This window comes from Dryobates pubescens, chromosome 1, assembly GCF_014839835.1.
Source record: "Dryobates pubescens isolate bDryPub1 chromosome 1, bDryPub1.pri, whole genome shotgun sequence".
Taxonomy (NCBI): domain Eukaryota; kingdom Metazoa; phylum Chordata; class Aves; order Piciformes; family Picidae; genus Dryobates; species Dryobates pubescens.
In genome coordinates this window covers 4416579-4434232 of record NC_071612.1, presented here as the reverse complement: position 1 = coordinate 4434232, position 17654 = coordinate 4416579, and the positions used below count along the sequence as shown (strand labels likewise).

At 45.1% G+C, this 17654-nt stretch overlaps 1 protein-coding gene across 2 annotated transcripts in view; it reads right to left on the bottom strand.

The window, feature by feature from the left end:
* The window catches only part of PLXNB1 (plexin B1), an 84069-nt gene that overhangs the window by 46659 nt on the left and 19756 nt on the right, over window positions 1–17654 (bottom strand). Inside the window, exon 2 of one of the 2 annotated variants that reach the window (XM_054180065.1) lies at window positions 13699–13760. The gene's annotated coding sequence lies outside the window, so the exon portion shown is untranslated. The other variant, XM_054180075.1, reaches the window with a different exon arrangement.

Here is a 17654-nt window from a genome sequence, read left to right as displayed (position 1 = left end):
TGCAACAGTAGAAACAGCATGTGTCTTTGGAATCTATGAATTCTGAAATACTGGCTTTCTAGAGAGAGAGGTTCATGCCTACAAGCTGCAAGACTCTGCTCTGTCCCACACACACCATCATTAACAACTGCTGGAGCAGAAGTAACGTTCACAACAGGCCACCAGTGGCTGAACTCAAAACCCAGTGCAGGACACCACTCTAGCAACGCAAATCTTTCCATAAGCCTTCTGATCTAGATCTACCTCTAATGCTTCACTGAAAGTGTTTTACTGGAAAAGAGATGGAAAAGCAAGGAGCCTTCCCTTCTAGTAGACCACAATCAAAAGCAGATCCTGCTGTGGTCAAAGCTCTGACCTGAAGCTATTCTTTCATTCAGCAATACGCCCCTAGAAATTACTTTAAGAGCTATTCCTCAAAGGTGTTGCAAGTTAGAAACTACTATCTAGTCCTCTCAACAGAGAGAATAGGGCAGTTGAGAAAAAAAAAGGAATAAAGGGAAAAAGGTAGTACAGCATGTTCTACAAGCTAGTTCTAATCTCTCTGAGTGAGGGGTAAACACTGAATACAGTGCTCTTTTCTGCTCTTTGTTGAAGAGCCATTAGCAAATGAACCTGTATTTATTGCTAGGTGAGCAAACACACATTAGAAATGAGCAGAAGCCTGTGCCAGCTATCAGTAGTTAGAAACATTCCCATTCTATATGAAAATTGAGATAAAAGCAGCCAGCAGGGTCTCTTGATTCAACGTTCCAAGCCGTTTGTCAAGCACGGGCATTCAGTGCCTGTGTTTTATTCTTGCTCTTCAGCTAAGCCCATCACAGCCTCTCTGGGAGGACAGGAAGGAGGAGGATAACCTACATTTAAATCTGATGCCTTCATGACAGGCTACACTACTGAGCTCTTTATGGATTTACTGAACCATTCTGCTTCCTGTGCTCACTGCTAGTGTATAACACAGCTGTTGCAGACAGATTGCACTGAAAGTGTGTAGCCTTTAATTAATTCTGAAGGCAATTGCCAAGGCTTAAAGATTCTTTTTAAATATTCCATTTTTGTGATGAATTCCCATTAACTAGGGAAATGCTCCAGACAATACTCTGAACATTGCCTCTAACACACTGCAAAATATTAATATCCAAATGATACTTCTGAATGTCATTTATTTAATCTGGATCACAACAGAAGGCCTAGAGGATTAGTCAGTTCTGCCACAGAATATTTACATCACACCCACAAAAAACCAACCAGTAACATGGGAGCAATGGCACTATTTTGTTACTTGGAATTTGAAATAAGGCCATGTTTTCTGGAGCACTATTTTTACCTCTCTGACCTCACATACCCCTCTGAGAGGCTTCACTCAACACATTAAAGAAACAATCCCAGAACTCAACTGGACATATTTTAACAACATATCAACACAAAGATTATTTCAGTCCTCACACATTATTTCCCCAATACCACATCCTAGCCCCCCAACACGGAGAGATCAGATACGTTCTAAATTCTAGGCTAGATTTTATACTCCAATCACAGCAGGATTATCTTTGAGGGGGTGAAGGTAGGTCCCTGAAATTTGCACCTGCGATTTCCACTGTACCATTTGCAGAGCTAACCCACAGGGAGAGCACTAAAAGGTTCAAAATTTAAACATCTCATTCTTCCAGTTGCATGATGACCCTTATGCTCCAGCACGTTCAAATCCCTCAGCAGCAGGAAAATGACCACTGCTGTGTTCTGTGCACAAAAGCCCTGAATTACAGCCTCCCTTCTCACTTTCGTATGCTTAACAGAGACTTGTTGTTTTCTGCTGTGAAAGATGACATTCCCATTAAATAAATAAACCTTTTTTCCAGTCTTATTTACTACTACCAGGCCAGTTCCCAGCTCTGCTGTTTAAGAACACTCGCAGCAAGCAGTGCTGGCAGAGATGAACACAAACCTCTGTTTCACAAATAAAATTGACCTCAAGGAGAATCCCAAGCCCAAGCCATTCTGTGGGAGCAGGACTGGCAGAGACAAGAGAGCTCTGTTATAGGAGATGTGAGCACCACCAAAGCTGAGGTCAAAGTAACTCAAAAAAAAGAAAAAAAAAAAAAAGACCTCTAAATACAAAAAGCATCAAATCTCAAACAGCCAGGGATGGTGGAGAAAGCCTGGATTTTGGGGCTACAGAATTAACAACATATTAGATAAACGCTTGGGAAAATTAAGCTTTCGAAACCCTTGCTAGTTGTTGCTGACCATTACAACCTGCTGTTCTGCATGGGGGTTGAAGAAGTTATACTAAACCAACGTTGCACAAACTATTTTGTCACCACTGTGGTACTTTGGCCATTTTCAGGATGTTTGTGCATTGTTAGGGTTCCTTGGAAAGAGCTTCTAGAAGTGCTTCTGTACCCCTAGGCCTACTTAAATATTCATTTTAGCCATACTGGAATTAACTGATGACAGTGGATAGGTATTCCCCCTAAAACACATGAAAACATCCCCTTGCACACATGAAAACATGTTATAAGCACTAGTTTAAGCTTCCAAGCTGCTGGGGGTGGGGTGGTGGGGTGGTGGTACCTAAACATTTGTTTCCTGTGGGCCCTTAGCTATTGTAGTAGTTTAAGCTTCCAGTACAAGTGGTTAATGAAGAGCTACCAATTAACAGTACTAAACAGTGACCATTTTATAAATCAAGAAACTACACAAACATTTGCAAGGAACACAAAGCAACCACAGGCTGCTTGCTGTCAAAAGCAGCTTTCCTCAGATATTCTGTCACTGTAAATTGAGGGTTGACTTGTCGCTTTACTATCCTCTCAAACACAAACAAAATGTGAACTTGAGTACCATGTTGTACAGACATGTTGTAAAGGGGAAATAGAGGGAGCTGTTAGTTTCTCAGTATCTTAACACAATCAGAGGATAACTTTCTGTCAGTGTTACACGTTGGAAAATTGAGAGATTTTTAGGACTTGCTCCACCTTTCTGCATAATCAAACCACAGAATGCCACTAAGCAATCTCTTCCTCTAGCCCATGAGGTCCCGACTAAAGTCTTCCACTGGAACTTGACTTTTTTTTTTCCTTAGGGCTCCTAAATTACAGAAACTACCACCTTAATCCAGCAAGCTGATCCCTGAGGCTTCTTTACCCCAAGTAAAATACCTTGTCCTGCTTGCCACAGGATCTCCCAAGTCAAAGAAGCTTCTAGTTGCCTTCTGCATGAACAGTTTGAAAACTAATCCTGCTTCTTAATCCTCCTTGGGCAAGGAGATAACGTCAGCTATTCTAACTCAAAAGGTCCACCTACACAGCAACCCTGGCTCCAGCAACAGACAATAATAGATGCCCAAGTTCTAATATAAGGACGCTTGAGCATAAGGCAATCCTTTCTCTATACATACTGCCAGCTTTGGGTGATCCTGAATCCCAGACTGCAGATCTGTGTAATCCTTCAGATGGATACATTAGGTGGCCTGAGCTTTTTCAGTCAGAAAGAGTTCTTTTTTTCTAGTGGCTCTCTGAGCCCTCTACAGTTTGCCAGCTTCCTTTTTTAATACACCTGACCTAGATGCACACTCCCTTTTCACAGCACCTGTCCCAGACAAGCTCTCCATTTGGATTTCTAATGCTGCACACAGAGTGAGTGTTAGGTTCTCCAGTTCAAGCCATCAGCCCTCCATTTACCTGCCCAATGACCTCTTGCCCTTCTAGCTGGCACATCACATGTCAAGTACATAGCCAGCTAAATACCACCAGTGACTCAAACATTCTTCCAGGCAACTAGTCAGAAAAAAAAAAAATCAAAAGAAAAATAATCCCATTCTCTAGCCTTTAATGTGTAGAGTACATCCAGACTGCCTAGATAGGTTTAATGCAGCTGTAATAGAACCCAGCTGGCAAAGAGGTGCTCACTAAATTTACCCACCCAATTCACTCTGCTGAGCAAATCCACCTTTTCTACACAAACCTAAGCCTGTCACCCCCTGTAGAAACAAATTTGCTTGCAGAAGGTTCAAGAACCCAATTGTGGATCAAAAGGCAGACTGATATTGGAGCAGAGAGAGATCTCTGCAGTACTCAGGAAATTCCAAGAGCAGATTTCTCATTTTCAGTTAACTGAGATAAAAGAGCCAGCTTTTAATCTGTTTAATGTGAACTAAACTGATTTTAAAAGAGCTGCCAATTAAGGCTCTTGGAAAAAGAGAAAAAAGTTATGGTGGAATTAAAGTTACAGTCCCTAGCATGATTCAATAAGTAGTTGAAGGACAGGAAGTCTAAAGTGGAAGAGTTTCCCATCAGAGGAGGGTTATCAGCGAGATCTGCCAAGAATCTGTTCTGCAACCTGTACCATTCAGTATGTTCACCCACGATGCTGGAAGAGAAATGTGTCCAGAAGTGGCTCAGTTTATTAATTAAAACAAATAAGAAAAGGAAAAGAAAAAAAATTACATTGATAAAAGCCTGGAAAGAGTAAAAGAACTTGTACACTCCTGAGTGTATCTTGGACATCAATAAATACCAAACCCAACACCAAATCTACTAATTACATAAATTGGCTGTTACCACTCAGGAAAGCTTGGGAACTTGGTATGTCAGTTCAGTATTTAGTGTGGGGCAAAAAGGCAAATACAACCTTCCAAGTGATTAGGAGAGAGAAAACACACATCACCAGTGTGATGCTGCAGGCAGCTCTGCTCCCCACCTCTGAAAAAGGAGACAGAAGGACAAAAAGGACAAGGAGCGTGATCAAAACCTTTGGGCAGCTGCCATATAAGGAGAGACTTGAGCAGAGTAGGACTTCAGCTGGACAAAGAAACAACTAGGGAAGATAGGGAAGATTTAAGAGATCTGAAACATGAATGTCAAAATGAAACACATGGAATAATTGACTACCATGTCTCACAACACAGAAACAAGACAGCACCCACTGAAGGTACAGATAACTTTTCTAAGCCAGCTCAAGAATATTGTCACTGGGTGTTGAACATTGTAAATAACATTTAAAAGGCATAATTAAATAATTAAATTGTAGAGCTCACTGCTGTAGGATGTCATGGAGACTAGAAATATAAACAAGTTAGAAGAGGGATTGTGTAAATTCATGGAGAGAAGATGTAGGAGAGATCAGAGGATTAGATACAACTCCTGGCCAAGGAGGGCCCTAATGATTGTCATAAGCTGGGAGTCAGGAGGGGGAGAAAGGAAAGAAAACCAAGCCCACCACATTACACATGCCCTGTTTCTTACAGCCCTCATTAAATGTCTGCTCCTGGTTCTCATCAAAGACAGGATACTGAGCTGCACAGAGCTTTGCAGTTTGTCCCAGGATGACGCTTCTATTTAAACTTCTTATTTTTATGGTACATTTATAGATTGCATTTATTTTTAAATATTCAGAGTGCAACTTTAGCTCTGCCTAATCACATACTTAGGAAGCTGGGAACCTGACCTCACTGACTATTTCCAAAGGCATTATCTATCATATTAACATTTAGATACCATCTAACTGAATCCTGACAGCACAGCACAAAAGTTAATGTACAACAACGGCGAAGCAAGCAAGTGTCAGGCTCAGCAGACTGGGAAACCAAAGCAAAGGCCACAAGCCAGGGTGCACAGAAGTGGCAGAATTGAGTTTAATGCACCAACAGTCCTGCTTCCAGGAACAGCTCTTCCTTGTCTGCTAAATGTTTGATGGAAACTTCTCACTTAAACGCTGACTGAACAAAACAGATAACGTGTCTGCTGTACGTACAGCTGAGCACCGGGTAGCATTCAACCGAATTCTGACTGCTAAAAGTAGGTCAGGACTGCTTGTTCTAACCAGGGAGAAAGGAAAGCTAAAGCACACCAGACTGTTTGGCCAGGTATTACAGAAAACCTTCATCTGGGATTTCATCACTACTTCAAACAGACTGATTCATATTTTACCAGCCTCACCTTAAACAAGGCACACCTTCCCAACCGCACTGCCCTCCCCATCATTAGGGGCACCTTTCCCCAGCCTCTGCCAGGATCATCCTGTTCTCAGCTTTGTCTCCACAAACTATGAAAGCCAGAGCTCTGCTCTGTACCAGCTGCCTAAGCTATTCTCTGTTGATTTCTGTAAGCAGAAATGCCCAGCTATTTTGTTCAGAAGCAGCCACAGCAGCACATGATCTTTTCAATGTAATCATTTCTGCCTTAAGAGTTTACTTTCCTTGGCAGGGTGCCTTCCAGAAGGGAGGGCAAAGACCTCCTGCAACCAGCACATGCTTCCCAGAGCACAGCATCATGACCCCTAACCAAGCTCTCACATCCTAGAGGCAAAGGACATACTACCAAGACAAGTCCTTTTGCATCTAGGCTGGTCTTGGAGAGGAAAGCAAGAGAGCAAAAGAGCTTCAAATGTCCTGTGAAATCCCTGTGAAAGGAAGCCAGTCCTACACTTGGACTCCAAGAGAAAACCATGCTTTCCATGCCAGCATCAGCCCTGCAGGGCTGTACAGAGGAAAGGAGAACAGAGACCTCCCACAAAAGGAGTTCATGCTAGCAGTTACAGACCATAAGCAGACATACAAGGACCACATCCTGAGCTTCACCATCCGCTTGTTAAAACGCAAATCAGAACCATTAAACAGCAGAGCCTGCCTTAAATCCTTTGGCTCTGCAGAGGCTGAGCAGCGCAGGGCGCTTTGGGTTGTTAAAGAATAGCACTTCCTTGACACCTCAGAAGTCTCCAATTTTAGTACCACAACTATACAAAGAATTAATGTGCTCTGGGTGGAAGGAAGGAGAATGGGACTCTTCTCCTTGGAGTTCTGCTTCATTTCAAACAAAAATCACTTTTCTGCCCTCCCCAGTAATCTTCTGGGAAACCATACAGCCCCAGCAGCTGTTTGACAGTCTTCCCCTATCACTCCAACACTGTCAGCAGTTCTGGCTACAGCCATGAATACAGGCAGTAACATGCAAATAAATTCAATGCAATGCAACCACACGAGTAGCATCTATCCCCTCCCACTCAGAAATGACAGCAAAATCAACAGAATTCCACATCACTATCACAATCTGCTTGTGGTTTGCCTTCAAACCAAGCTGGAGTATGTTCTATCATCTGTTACTCAACTTACTTTAAAACATTAACAGAAATGAAGCTTTGATCAATTAATCTTTCATAAACTAGTGCCTGAGCCTGGAAGGCTATCAGTAGTCAGCTACAAACTATTAGGCTACAAAACTATTCAGGTAATGAGGTTACACAGGTCTGCTAGATAATCACAGAATGGTTTGGGTTGGAAGGGACCTCCAGATGTTAAACCCCCTTGCAGTGAGCAGGGAATAATGACCCCAGTTGATGTGGCTGACATCATTTTCTTCCACCTCTGCAAGACAATAGAAAGGCTTTTGTAAGGCACAGAACAGAGAGCAACACACTGTTATCCAAAAAGTCTGGGGCTCTCCCCAGCCTGTAGAAAACACAGCAGCACCCACTGCACTACTGCAGAAGACTAAACAGGCTGGCCAGGATCAACTTCACATCAGTCTCAAGAGCCCCAGCTGCTGACCCTCCCATGGAGGCTGGGATCTTTGCTATCCAGTGCTTCCAAATGTAGTCCAACCTGGAAAGGTGTCACAGGAACCATCTGTGACGTGCTCTCAAGGTGCATTTGGTTGACGAGCCACAGGCTGGCAGCCACAATGCAGCATTACCTTTTCACCCTACAATCACAGACCCTCATCCCAGACACTGTCCACATTTGGAAGTTCTTGTTTTAAGGACAAAATTCAGGGCACTAGACTGCATATGCTGGGCATAGGCAATCAGGCAACGCTCTTCTTTCATTCCACTGTGCGCCCACAAACTGGAGGACTAAAAACTTTCAACATGGAAATTAAGCCACAAAGGAAGCAGAAGCTACAACACTGCAAGATTTGGTACTTGGAGAAATAAACCATCTGGAGCAAGACTTCTCCAGTTGCTTTGTTAACAGGCAAACATCCAGTCACACCTTAACCAGAAAATGTAATTTTGTTACAAGACAAATTTCACCTTGATAATTGTTTAGACCATCAAGTGGTTTCGCAACATGAGCAGTTCTTATCTATTTGCTCAGATTGAGGAGATCTGAACATTCTCCTGGCAAAATATTTGAACTCCTGGTCCTGTTTAGGGCTGAGAAAGCTTCTTTGGTGCTCCCATAAAGGCACCTGCTCGTGGTAGCCATGCATTTTTAAGACTTTTCCATTGAGACTCTTCTCCATCTGGTTTGTTGCCCTCCCACCTCCACAGTCTGACAGCCACTGGCTGGGCAGGACTGACTGGCTCTTCCCTTTGCCTTTCAGGGAAAACTCAGACCTTCACCCTAGGGCCACAGAGATGCACTAACAGGTCTTCTGCATAAACTGCAGTGGTAGTCTGAAATGCAAACTTCTATAAGCAGGAATTTCAGCCAGTATAACTGGCTGACTGCTTGTATCTCAAGAGGGTCACCCCTGGACAAAAGTGCCCAGAAGACAGGAAAACCAGATTTATGGTAAGTTTGTTAGGATGAGCACTGAAAGTTTTACATCTGAGTAGCAGCTCTTCTGCTAGAAGGAACAGACAGACAGAGCAGAGAGGCTGGTAAGGGGAACAAGAGAAAAATCTGTACACACGTGCTGAAAAGACAGACCATAGCCTGTGCTTAGCACAGGGCTCTTTGCAGACTGTTCCAGTTCCAGGCACCCTTCCTCTGTTGTTTTAAGCTGGTCTCAGCCTCAGGCCTGTCTGTTCTCCTCATAGCTGTTACCTATGCATGCACTTTCACAGCCAGTCTGTGGAGTGACTTTCATTATACAGCATGAGCTGCAGGCAAGTCATTTTGTGTCCTTGCAAAGGGGCTATAGCTTTCCAAAATACATCAACTCAGATATTTTTAGTCATAAGAGAATGGCTCCTAAGCACACATCATCTTAGCTCTGCTACCTGTCAGCTTTCCACAGCTGTTCCCCAAAGGACCACAGCATCGAAGTTAGTGAACAAAAGGACACTACTTATTAGCAGAGGCTATGTCCCTAGGGACAAAAGACAGCCTGACAAAGTTCTCTTCCTTCTGACAGGGCAAAGAAAAGTTCAAGAGGGGCATCCAGGGCTGTTCTGTACTGTGCTCTCTGCAGATATGGCTAAACATCTAAAACCAAGTGCAAGACCAGACATTCAAGGGTGACACAGAGAAGTGAGCCCTATTTTTGAGTTATATTTAAATGTTTAGACAGGATCTAAAATAAGCCCAGTGTTTTGAGTACTTCTGAAGGGAACCTCACATAGGCCATGATGTTTTTAGCTTGAAAATGCTTTGGAACAGGGATGGTACTGTTTATACATCTGCTTATCACCCATTTTAGCTCAAATGAAGTTACAGTTCATTACCAGGCATGAAACTCTTAAAGGGGAGGGAAATTCTCAGCAGTAAGACAGTCTCTGTAACTCAGTAGAACATGTACCACCTCAGAGCAGCAGGAACAATATATGCCTCAGAGAAAGGCAGAAAATTGGCTTCTCTGCTTAGAATATTTGCCTTCCTATCACCCTTCCCAGGGGTGTTGTTTCCAGAAATACACTCTCCACCCCTCTTTAAACTCCAGTCAATAGTCTGCAGACTCCAACAGCCCACAGGCAATGCCTGTAGCCAGTAAGGTGTGCACAATACATCACAGGCAGCACAGAACCAACCTAGAACACAGGCTGTGCCTGTCTCTGTTTTAACAAGTTTCATTTGCAACCTCCTCCTGCTCCATGCTGACAAACCAGGCTGCAGTTGTCTGGCTCTGGTGAGAGCCTGAAACATAAGAATGAAGTAAGCATATAATAATGCTTTACCTCCCTACATAATCTCTCAGGCTTCAATAATGTGCAGCTCAGGGATTTCTTGGGACAGAGATGGTTTCTATGCATTCACTAATCTTCAGTAGCTTCTTCTTCTATAGAGCTGCCCTGTGTCCTCAAGTACACACAGATGTTTGGCATTCACAATGTCCTGGGGCAAGAAGCTTCCCAGGTTAACTTCACACACCAAGGATTAAGTCATTATTTGTTTTTAAGCTTACTACATGCTGTTTTCCATTCACTACCTATTCATACTTACAATGGAAGAGACAGAGAAAGGTTGCTCCCTCTCTAACCTTCCCATGCCATTCAGGATTTGAAGATAACAATCAGTCAGCACGTTGCAGGTGGAAGAGCCCCGGTTATTCAGCTGTTCTTTGTACGGAGATCTTACCTCTGGTCACTGTTGCTGCTATTCCATTTCTCACAGCATACCTTTCTTAAGAGGCAGTGTTTTGGGTTTTGCTTTTTAAAGCTGCTGAAAACTCAGCTTCCATAAAGGCTGGAGAAAATAGTGTGGGCTTGATTAAAAACAGCAGAGATTCCCAACTGCTATACTCGTACACTGAGTTTGCTCAAAAGCTGGTTTACTTTTAATCCACAGCATCCAGCTACACCTTCTTCCTCAAGAATAGGGTGCATTTTTCAAAAACTGCCTCTCCCCATACACAAATAACACCCTTGTAATTTGATTTAGCCTGCTATGGTGAAGGATATATCCCTTCTGTTGTTGGGTGCCAGAGTTTTATTCTCATGCTCTTTAGGAACGTTTAGAGTCCCCAACACGAGCACAACATTCAGTGATTTCCTGATGCTACACAACCCCCCCCAATATTCTTAACAGACCACATTCTTCTACAGAATCACATAAGAACACCTGGGTCTAGACACTGTTTTAATGAAAATCCTGAGTGATGTTTTTCCCCACAAGTGCAGTGATCCTAATTGCTTCCTACGTGCTTGATTATCATGTAAGACTCTGCTATTTAAACATGGTTAGCTCACTAAGCAACCTAACCTTAGCTGTCAGGCTGAAATATCTGGCTTTTCTCTGTCCTTTACCAGTTTCACTACTACAAGTTAAATAAGCATTTTTAAGATGTAGAAGTGTAACTGGAATTAAAAAAAAAAAGAAGATTAAATGCAGCCATCAAACCCCAGCAGAATTCAAGAGAGGGCAGATCTGTTACTTAGGGTTACAATATTCAGGGCTAACAGTGTTTTTACAAATGCAAGCCTGCCTCAGAATTTAGGGCTTTGGACCATTCTCTAAAAGCTAGAAGGAACACCTCACCCCACAAATTGCCCTTAAGTGGTGCTGATCAAAAGGGAAAAGCCTCCCTTCAAAGTGGTGGATATCAAATGGAATACAGGACCCAAAAGTCTATCTTAACCCAGCTTCCAATTTCTACCGGATCAGATGGGCAAAGCACCTAGCTCTCACTAGACACTGAGCTTCTAGAAAGCAGGAGCGGAAAGGTGACCACATCTTCAGTGACATCAAACTATGCCAGCTCAGAGTTACATAAAACCTGCACCTGGAACATAACACAAGGGTTTATTTTTACATAAGGCCTTCACCTAGCTCCAGGTATTACACCTGCTGTGCTTCTAGAAGCAAAATGTAGACACAGATGGGAAATGTTATTCTTCACCTCACTGTAGATGTACGTATGAAGGAAGTTCAGACACTACCAAAACAAGAAACTACTTGTTGTAGGTTAAATACTTAAACAAAAGGAGTGCATACCTCAGCATGCAGCAGGAGATGTCTTGGAAACAGAATTGCAAGACAAGATTCAACACCAGAGAGGAATTTGGACTTTGATTGAAATGCCACATTTGGAACTGGACTTGGGAGTTTGAAGTAGCTCTGCAGAGGCTTTACATCACTTGTGAAGGAAGTACATGGCCCCAGGTCTAGAAATATCCAGACCTCTCACTATCCTGACTGCTTTGCAGAGAGTACACAACACAGAACTCCACTCCCTGAAGGTGAGAGTTTCTCCTGCAAAGTCTTGCCTGGCACACAGCACAGGAGTTGCATGCTTATCTTTACTCTGAAAGTGATGGTCCACTACACTGTTTAAAAAAGGAGGGAGAGAAAAGGAGGGAACAAGTAACACTCTCTTAGGTAACACTGAATTGCTACTCCAACTGCACATGAATGAGGTAGAGCCCAACTCAGGTAATAACTGTAATTCACATTTCAGAAATTAGTTTGTTCAGCCATGATCTTTCACACTTAAAGGTATTAAAAAGCATGTCCTCTAGTGCACTTCTGCTGGAGCATTTTTCCAGTAGGATCTGGACAAAATTAGTTTGATACTTCAAAGAATAAAACACACAGACCTCTGCCCTCCCCATGGTCTTTTATTTTTTACATACTCTGAAACCATGGATCCAGAAGAGCCTGGCCTGAATTCAAATCATCTCAAGTATTTACTCATTCCCTATTTCAAACAGCTTTGATTTAGTGGTTTTACTTGAACCACCCAGAGCAATGCAAAGCTGAGGAAACCAGACCTGTGAATCTTTGTACATGTGTTATATGTACTCAGGATTTATTCTTGGAGGCTGCAGATTGAAATAGGTTTTTCAAAAACTTGCTCTTTACCGTCCAAGAGTTCAATCCAGGTCTACAACCAAGCTGAAACCACACAGGCTGTGCACACAGAGAAGTCTGGGCTAGGGGTTCCTGTCTGGCTTTGTTCCTTGTTTTTATTTCTGCTGAGTCCTTCTGCTGCTATAGCTGCAAGTCTAACATCCTTCTGATGAAGGGATCCTGTACTCTCAGTGCTCTTAGGAGATACTCATCTCTCCAGTGCAAGAGCTAGTGACTCATCTAAATCAGCACCTAGTATCCAGGTGCCAGAGTTTCACTCCCCAGATCTCCAGCAGCTCAGTCTGGGATCTCTGCTGTACCACCCTACATTTTATATTCAAATTCCCATATTCAAATTCCACACATTCACTTACAGAATGCTTTGCCAGGCAGTCTGAAATAGGAGTTGTAACTATCCTGTTTAACAGGAAACAGCCTGAAAGGAGAAATCAGTTTCAGGGAGACATTTCAAGGGTTATAGCTGTCAACACCACATAGCTCTGCCAGCACAAAGCAGCTCATCACTCTGCATGGTGACTGACAGCCAGATTTGAGCATCACTCCTACTCCAGGAGACAGTCTTCAGATTTGGCTATGCTCACTGGCCCGGTTCTGGCCATAGCTCACCATCAGAAAGTAGCTTTTCAGTTTTGCTTGTTTCCATCTGTAGGTTAAACTCACTCCCTCGCACAGAAAATTAGGGTTGAAAGTTATTTTTCACTTTGCATCAGAGGTGGAAGTGCAGCACTAAAGAGATTCTTGCACAAGGTCTACAGTGGCCTGACCTAGGTGCCACGGCAACCCACAGATCCCAATCAGTCCCTTAAGAAAGTGGAATGCAGCTGGGGATGAAGACCAAAAATGATAAGCAAATAGATAGGCAGCCTTTGGAGTAATTACACCTGCTTACAGCAGAACTCTGTAGATTGAAGCTTGTGTTGGAAGACGTGCCCTCTGTCTTTCATAGCGTTTCCCTGCATAAAGGGAGCCTTCCCCTTGCAAACGGAACAAGTGCACGTTCTCTCATACAGCCACTCACTCTTTCCAGGAGACCACGTGCCTGGTTAACCCAACTCGTCCAGCTAATCACTGGTGCAGTTCCTCAGGTGGGTTCATTCTGCATCAGCATCAAGAGGCTGGCAGCATTACACTGCCCACACAAGCCAACGAGATCAGGAGCACAGAGGAGCCCAGTGGGCTGCAGCAGTCCATGGGCGTCCCAGTGCTGACTCCCGGCGCATCTTGCTTACCATCTGGACTCTTGGGAATGGTGAGACACCTTCGTTTCTCTTATTGAGGAGCGTGCCTCAAGCTGGAAAAAACAATATAACATGAAATGCAAAGACTATTTTTCCAATAAATTAAACCTCTGTTGCATTTGACTCCCGCTGTGGTTCCCTTTCCCCTGAGATGGCAAGGTCTGGCCAGCTGCACAAAGTCCAGGCAGCCCTGGGAAAACAATGGGATCTTTTTCTTGCCAGAATGAGCCTTCTCGTTCACCCTTCCAACCATGGCACAGAGGACACCCCCAGTGTGTCTGCAGGGGAGAGGAGTCTGTTGGCATAGCAACAGTACACCCTAACTCTCTGCTAATGAACAGGGATAAAATGTTTTGTTCTCATTAGGAAAAATACAGACACATTCCTGATTGGTGAGTAATGTCTCTGCCTCTGGGAGATTAGCTCAGAGCTGTGCAGCCTGAAACAGCCTCAATTCAAACCACTGCAGTGCTTCCCTTGAACAGCCACTCTCCAAGGACCTCACATCTCTCAAGGGCAAGCCTACAGAGCTTTCTGCAGCACTTTGCCTTCAGGCCTGACACAGCTCAAGGCAAGAATAATGAGAAGAGGCTTGACAGGAGCAACTCAGCACAGGCACAATAGGAACACACCCCCAGTCCCTGAAGGAGCAGGACAGAAAAGCCAGCTCTTGCCAGTGTGCTTATTGCACCTGAGTCCAAGCTATTGTGGCAGCAGGCAAGGGCTTCTCTTTGTGCATCCACCACAGGTTGGTCTCACGTGGGACTCAGACCAGCCTGACTGCAGTTCCTGCTCTGCCCACATCTCCCATTACTGGGTGAGTAAAACAGAGCAAAGAGCTGCACTTCAAACCATTCAGTGTTTGAGTGCAGAAAACTGAACAAAGGGCTGCTGCCTACCAGTCTTTATTAGGATTTTGGCATCTAACAATCAGCAAGATCCACCAGAAGGAATCGCATTACTGTTTGCAGAGTATTTGCACAGATGATGTTGTTTCATCCAGGCTACTCTCTTGGCCTTGCAAGAAGTAAAGCCTCTGCTCCACAGAGGCAATACAGCTTCCCCAACCCTCTGCCCTCCAGATCTTCCAGCCAGAGGCCATCACAGCAAGTGCGAGGATGAGAGTACTTCACCCTTTGCAAAGAGGATCTGGGGCAGAGGCAAAGCCAAACACCCCATGCACAAACGAAAATCCAGCCCCTAACCACATATTTGTGGTGCTTTTTGGCATAACCTGGTCTCTCACAGTACAAACAGCCCAGCAGAAATCAACCATGGAGCTGCACTCTGAGCCCATGGTCCATCTCTCCTTTATCCTACTACTGGGTCCCATTCACTCACATCAGCTTGCCTTGCCTTAGATTCACAAGCTATGGAGAAGAGGGAATGTGCACCTTAGTTTTCAGAGACTATTTCTAGGGGCTGAACAGGTACACTGACTTCCTTCTCCTTCTGCTGGGAAACTAGTGATGGCCAAGGTTAGTACATAGATTTGGAGCTACCTCACATAGCTCCAAAGCAAATGGAGATGCGGCAGAGACCTCTGCACTACTGATGGAGAAACTGTGGGATTTGGGCTCTGAGCACCCATTAACTTCCTTCCCCAGTCCCTCAGATTTTCACCTGCTCTTCCACCTCTTCCTGCTCTTCAGGGCTTCAAAAAGCTTGACTCAGCACCTCAAAATGGTGCATAAAAAGAAGGTGGAGTCAGCATCAGGAAAGAAAGGCCCTGGTGTCTTACACCTTTCAGAAACTTGCATGTCCTGTAGGGAACTACCTCCTTCAAGTGCTGCTGCACTTGCACAAAGCCCACACCTTAATCTGTGCTGTGATCTGCTCATGGAACTGCTGGGACTTTATTTCCACTTTACATCCTTCAAGCTGGGATATAATTTCTGTCCCCTCAGTAAGAACCTGATGGCCGGAAAACCACCTGGGTCTGCCCCAAGGAGGGAAAAACCCTCATGATTATATCCAGCAGCTGGTCGAGTGGCAACAGAGCCAGCCTTAGCCGGCAACCCCTGTCCAGCCTGTAGTGAAGCTCGGATCCCTCCCAGCCCAACACAAGGCCACAGGGGCCAGTGTGCTGTTTTCCAGCCTCCGGGCATTTTACTTGTTCCAAGTTGATCCCTCCCCCAGCCCTAGTCAGAAAGGAAAAGCCGTGGGAATGGCGCTCAACACCCCGAGGTAGGCTCACCCCCAGCCGATCAGCAGCTCTTAACTCCCTCGGCGCCGGCAGGCAGCACTCTGCAGAGACCTCCACTGGAGGGATGCCTCGCTGGCAGTCCCTCCAGCAAAGGGTGACAGCTCCAGATCGGCCCCATCCTTCTCCCCGGGCTTCCTCACATGGACAGCTCCTGCACAGGGGTCAGCTGGCCTCAGCGCTGTGCCACGAGCAAGAGGACAGCCGAGGGCAGACCTGCCATTCACCCGCCATGGTCCCTCATGCTTTCTCAGCACGTCCATTGCTCCTGCTGACTGACCTCGCTGTGTTTCCACCCTCCACCAGCCCATGGACAGCAAACCAGGAGAAGAGAGCACTCTTCCCATCTTTCCACACTCCCAGCAACTCCCAGAGGCTGCCCACTTCACAGAAACCATCATGGCATCAAAGCACATTGTCTTGCTTTTGCTCCGTGCACCGCCGCACAAGAGCCGTGCTGCCGTACAGCACAGCCCCCGCTCCGCGCACAGCCTGCGGTCGGCAATTAGCCGGCATGTCAGGAGTTAAGTTAGCATTTCCATTCTCCTGACCTGCACCAACGCTGGCTGAATATCCAGCTATTCTTTGCAGCTTGATAAAGCATGAGAAAGCTGAAGGCCTCACACACTCCTCTTTTCATAGCTTGGCCCGCTGCCCACAAGCTGTCACTCCCTGGCACCCAGGGCAAACGGAGAGAAGGAGGCCAAACTACAGCCAGCTGCAATGAATCACTCGCTCCCCCGGCCCCTCCTCCCCCGGGAGCCTGGATCCCTCCTTCCGGCAAGGAGATAACGTCTGCCTGGTTACGGTGGCTTCTTTCACAGAAAAAGCCATCCTCTTCAGGGCTGGGGGGGCTCCTACTGCAAAAGCTGCTGCCGCAGAAAAGCAGCTCCCAGCAAGACTGGAGAACGAGGATCCTGCTCTGCAGCTGGATGGGAATGGCACTCCTGCAAGTGTTCAGCACAAACACCACTTAGAAATCTGATGTTGGCCCTTTGTCTAAATTGCAGGAAATTCTGGAGGATGGCTCAGGCACAGAATCTGGTTTGAAGGAGGCTGCTTATCCCTTCACGCCCTGCTCAGAGGTTTCAGGGTCTGACTTCCACTGCACTCTCTTCCTGGGTCACCTTCTCCCCCCCCTTTGCAACATTCAGCTCAATCATCATGTCTCATCCAAGCCTTTCCAAACACCATCACCTCATATCTATTATGATGGGTTCCATCATACAAACTGCTTCTCCACACTACAGTTTATTCTTCATTTTTAACACAAAGCATCAAAGGGAAATGCCTCCAAATCTGGGGGGCAGTAGATTGCAAGATAAAAAAAATGCAGCAAAGAAATCACAGGGACATCAAGGTCATTGTGTGTCTTCTGCATGCTACAGGCCCAAGATTGGAAAGCAAAGCCTTTGCAAGTTAAAGATGTCAGCTATTTACTTAGGAAGGGGATATTCATTAACGAAAACACAAACTCAGAACATCACCACCATGAACTGACCAGTGGCACACCGGTCCACATGGCACATGGGGCGCTTCTATCCACTCATTTGTCTCTTGCAGAGAAGTTGTTCACTGCACAGTAGGCAGTGTCTCTCTCCCAGTACAGAGAAAGGAGGTGCAGTCTACAGTTTTGCTGGAATAAAGGTTTAACCTAAGCCCAGCAAGGGCAATGCCTCACTGCCTTCACATGGTTGCCTTCCCAACAGCATATGCTGCTGTCTCATTCCTCTTCTACCACGAG